Raw genomic sequence first — 5,656 nt, forward strand, 5'->3', positions numbered from 1 at the left:
ACGCACGCACTCACGCACTCACGCACTCACTCACTCACTCACTCACTCACTCACTCACTCTCTCTCTCTCATTTTCTCAGTCTCTTTCTCTCTCTCTCTCTCTCTTTTCCCATCTTCATCTTGGGATTGATTTGATCAACAAAGACACTGACAGCTTGTATGCTTCAATGCAAGATGAGAAATAATAATAAGAATAATAACTATTCTCTGCTGGAGGTACAAGGCCTGAAATATTGGGGTAAGTGATTAAGTCGATCACATCGATCCCAGTACCTAACTGGTACTAATTTTATTGACCACGAAAGGATGACAGGCAAAGTTGACCTCGGCGGAATTCGAACTCAGAACCTAACGGTAAACGAAATACCTCTAAGCATTTCACCCAGCGTGCTAGCGATTATGCTAGTTCACCGCTTGAATAATAATAATAATCCTTTCTACTAAAGGCACAAGGCGTAACTGGTACTTAATTTATTGACCCCGATAGTCTGAAATGCGAAGTCGACCCCGTCGGGATATGAACTCGGAACGTAAAGACGGACGAAAAGTCAGTGTTCATTTTGTCCGGCGAGCTAACGATTCTGCCAGCTCGCCGCTTTAATAATAATAATATAATGGGCCAAGGAGGGGTCAAGTCCATTACATTTACTCCAGTGCTTAGCTGGTACTTATTTCATCGCCCCTTAAAGGTTGAAAAGCAAAGTCGATCTCGGTGGAATTTGAACTCAAAACGTAAACATGGACGAGTAGTAGTAGGAGGAGGAGGAGTAATGGTAGCAGCAGCAGCATATTGACATAGGTATGATAGGGGAGGAAGCGAATACAAGCATCACGCGACAGTGCGGCCAAATGTCATTAGTTAGAAAAATTTAATATGTCAACAAGAGCTTATTGTCGTAATGTCACTCTCTTTCCGCGTATTGCGCCTCTCTCTCTCTCTCTCTTACCGTTTCTTTCTCTGTCTGTCTCTCTCTCTCTTTCTCTCTATTACGTAGGTAAGATTAATCTTGTAATTAAGTATGAATCTACGAAGATGCGGTCATCTCTTTAAGTTGCTAGAAGCTAAAATCTGTTCCTGGATTATTAAACGCTCCCTCGCATGTTTATATGTAGGTTGTTGTTGTTGTCCTCCTCCTCCTCCTTCTTCTCTACCATATGTACACGGACACACGAGTTTAACGCGAAATATCAAACTGGTTCTTTGATCCGAGTTTCTCTCCATGACAAAAAACCGCAGACGACAGCAAACACATCATCACAAAAGCACAAATTTCTCAACTTGCAAAGTTTCTATTGATTTCTTATGTGCCGTAAACTATTTCGGCATACTGTACCTAGGAGTAGATTACGTAAGGTCTGGGTTGGATTAATACCCATAGAGGATCTAAGCACTCAAAAGACTTTGGTGCCTCCCATACATATGTAATTCAAAGTATAATCAATAATAAACCATAAACTAAATCAATTGTATTTCGATCATCTGTTATAGATTAACTGATGCCAAATGTACAACCTCCCTGTAAAAATGTAGCTGTTTGGCTTTTATTCGTGTGAGTTCGGCTTTTTGCGATACGCTTTGAAGCCTGACTTTGTGAAGCCCTCAGGATATTTAAAATTGGTATCCCGTGGGTGGGTCTGCCCCATTTTTTTATTCCGTCGAAGAGGAATTTCGCATGACATGTGAAGAATTCGAATTTATTGGTTTACTTGCCTATGTGGAGCCGACGAAGAATTTAATGCTTTTAAGAAACCATACATACATACATACATACATTATGTTTGTATGTATGTGTATGTACGTAAGTGTATACAAACATATATATAAAGATATAGGGGTGGGCGTGACTGTGTGGTAAGGAACTTGCTTCCCAATCACGTGGTTCTGGGTTCAGTCCCACTGCGTGGGACCTTCGGCAAGTGTCTTCTACTATAGTCTCGTGCCGACCAAAGCCTTGTGAGTGGATTTAGTAGAAAAAAAAAAAACGTCCTTCGCAGTGGTTGGACCAAAATGTTCCAGAACTCCAGATTTTTAGGTTATCGGAATAAACAAACTTCTAACTCGTTGGCAAAATTGTGTTCATTGTAATGCTACTTACTTTGATGGATAAAATTTCCGCATTGTTGAAATATATTGTGACGAATTTCATGTTTCAAAACGTTGCTTGCTTTTTCCTCGGCCTTAAATATCTTGTATGTGTGAATATGTTCCCATATATACATACATACATATATATATATATATATATATATATATATATAATGTGCACACACACGTATGTATGTATATTCTTGAGTATGCATTCAGAGATAGAGATAGAAGCAGACAGCATAGTCCCCATACCACCACCACGCATAAAAAAAACGTCATCATCATAACCATCATAGCCATCGTCATTGTAGAGCCCACCGACAATCTAAACCCAGCCAAGGTATTCTTCGCTGGCAACTGACCAATAGCCATGAGGGTTGACATTAACATAATTTAGCAGTTGAGTGACCTTTCACCTCTGACACTTAACCCCACCCCTCCACTCTCTCAGTTGTTGCCTGACTGCCTGTTGTTTGACACTGTTTTTCTTTTCTGATTGTTTTTAGTTATATTTTTTAGTTCTTTTCCCCTCCTCATTATTATTATTATTATTATTATTCCTTCGTCCCTTATATAAACTCCGAAACAAATTGTAGACTCTACTTGTGATGTTCCTCCCATCTATACCCCTGTGGCAGTTAGAAGAGTCTTCTTCGTCTTCTGTTTTCTTACATCTTACGTCCTGAGTTCAAATTCTGCCGGGGTCGATAAGTTAAAATACCAGTAAAACACTGGGGTCTATGTGATCGACTAGTCCCCTCCCCGCAAAATTTCAGGCTTTATGCCTTTAGTAGAAAGAATTATTATTATTATTATTATTATTATTATTATTATTATTATTATTATTAAGGTGGGGAGCTGGCAGAATCGTTAGCACGCTGGACAAAATTGCTGAGCAATTTTTCATTCTTCCTTAGGTTCTGAGTTCAAATTCCGAAGCTGATTCAGTCCAGCAGCCGTTTATGCTATTTCCATCTACTCAATTTCACTTTCAAGGTATAGGTTGACTTGAGTCTATAGTAATGGGTGCCCCTTGGAAGACTGCGGAATAAATGATAATCAGTTGGGACATGTCTGGCGAATATGGTGGGTGGGGCATCGTTTCTCATTCAAACTGCTCCAGTGTTTGGAATGTCTTCCTTGCTGTATGTGGTCGAGCATTATCCTGATGGAAGAACACCTTTCGTCTTGAAACCAAAGATGGTCGTTTTTCTTCTAACGCCGACCCTAACCCTAACCCTAAGCCGTTCAAGCTGCTCGCAGTAGATCTCCTTTATCGTTTGGTTTGGATTTAAAAGTGGACTAAACCTTTCATTTCCCACCAAACATAACAACACCTTACATGGCTGAAGACCTTCTTTAGCCTGGGGTGCCGGTGTTTCTCCTTTCCGTACCCACTGTCTTCGGTGCTTGATATTTTTATACAGAACCCATTTCTCATTACCAGTGACCATTCGGTCCTATAACAAGGTTCATTCGTGAGATGTGACAGCAAAGAAGAACACACATTCACTCTCTACGTGCGATTAAACTCGGAATGTTTGTGAGGAACCCATTGATTCAATTCTCATATATATATATATATATATATATATATATATATATTAAATATATACTTTTATAAAACAAATTTTACAAAATATATAGTATCTGTTAACAGTCTTAGCCAAAAACTCACAGTTGACTTTTTGTATATATATATGTATACATGTCACATGTATATATATATATATATATATATGCACATACAGATATACATATATAAATGCATACATATACATTCACGCACATACATGCAAGCATACATACTGGTATACACACACACACATATATATATATATATATATATATATATATATACACACACACAAATAGATATACACACACTCACACATACACGTTTGCAAGCCACGTATACAGAGGAATGACTAGAAGCATACAATAGGATTTACAACTAAACACACACACACACACACACACACATTCACTCACATTCACACGTGTCCCTCCTCATTCACGCTCACTCTCAACCACACTCAGTCCCTTCTCCCTAATGGCCCCTAGTGTGGTTAATGATGACAGCTGGGTTACTTAAGGGATGTTGGTGATGACAACATTTAGAGACAATTATTACAGTACAAACATCACCGCCACCACCACCACCACCAGTATCGTCGCCACCACCATCACTGCCGTCACTAGCACCAGCACCGCTACAACCACCACAACCGCTACCATCATCACCACCACTACTACAACAACGATCATCGCCACCACCACGACCACAACAACCATCACCACCATCACAGCCCCACTCGTCACCAACAACCATCACCAGTACCGTCATCATCTCCACCGCCAGTACCGTCATCATCTCCACCGCCAGCACCACCCCTAGTACTATAACCACCATCACCACCACCCTCATCGTCACCATCACTACCGTGTGTGTGTGTGTGTGTGTGTGTGTGTGTGTGTGTTTACTGGTATGTGGTATGAATGTGTAGGCATCGTTAATCGCGCACGTGTTGTTTTTGTTGTTGTGAGTGTGTGTGTGTGTGCATTTTATTGTTGCTATTTGTGTGAGCGTGTGCGTGTGTTTTTGTGCGTTTGTGTGTGTGTTTGTATGTGTATGTGATTATGTGTGTGTTAGTATGTGGGTGCGTTTGTATGTGTGCGTTTATGTGTGTGTTTGTATGTGTTTGTGTGTTTGTATGTGTGTTTGTGTGTTTGTATGTGTGTGTAAGTATGTGCGTGTTTGTGTGTGTCCACGTGTGTGTGTGTGTGTGTCTATGTGCGTGTGCGTACGCGCGTTCTTTTATATCTATATCCTTATAGCACCAAAAGTTATTCCACCCATGCCCACCCAGCCTTTTAGTAGGTCGTACACATTATGGAGTCTAATAATTTCTCTGCTTGTTCTTGTTTCAGTCGCTAGGCTGCAGTAATGCTATGCATTTTAAAAAAATGCCTGGTACTGATTCTGACAGTGTCTTTTGCCGAACCGCTAATATATATAATCGCAGGTGTAGCTGTGTGCCAAGAAGCTTGTTTTCCAACCGCTTGGGTTCCGGGTTCAGTGCCACTGCGTGGCATTTTGGGCAGGTATCTTCTAGTGCAGCCTCGAGCCGGTCAAAGCCCTGTGAGTGGATTTGGTAGGCAGAAACTAAAAGAAGCTCGTCGTGTGAGTGGGTGTGTATGAGTGTGTCACCACTACTTCACAACCGGTGTTGTTGTGTTTACCTCAACGAAGCCTGTAAATATATATATATATATATATATATATATATATATATATATATATACATACACACACACACACGGACAGATAGAGAGAGAGATGTTTTCGATCTAGTTTGGATTCCTTGCCATCAAATTTGAATTTTTTGCACACACATACAAATACAAGGCCCGAAATTTTGGGGGAGGGGAGCAGTCGATTACATTGACCCAATGCATAACTGGTACTTAATTTATCGACCCTGGAAGGATGAAAGGCAAAGTCAACCTCGGCGGAATTTGAACTCAGAACGTAAAGCATTTCGCCCGGCGTGCTAACGTTTCTTA

Source organism: Octopus bimaculoides, chromosome 28, assembly GCF_001194135.2.
Source record: "Octopus bimaculoides isolate UCB-OBI-ISO-001 chromosome 28, ASM119413v2, whole genome shotgun sequence".
In the NCBI taxonomy this organism is placed as follows: Eukaryota; Metazoa; Mollusca; class Cephalopoda; order Octopoda; family Octopodidae; genus Octopus; species Octopus bimaculoides.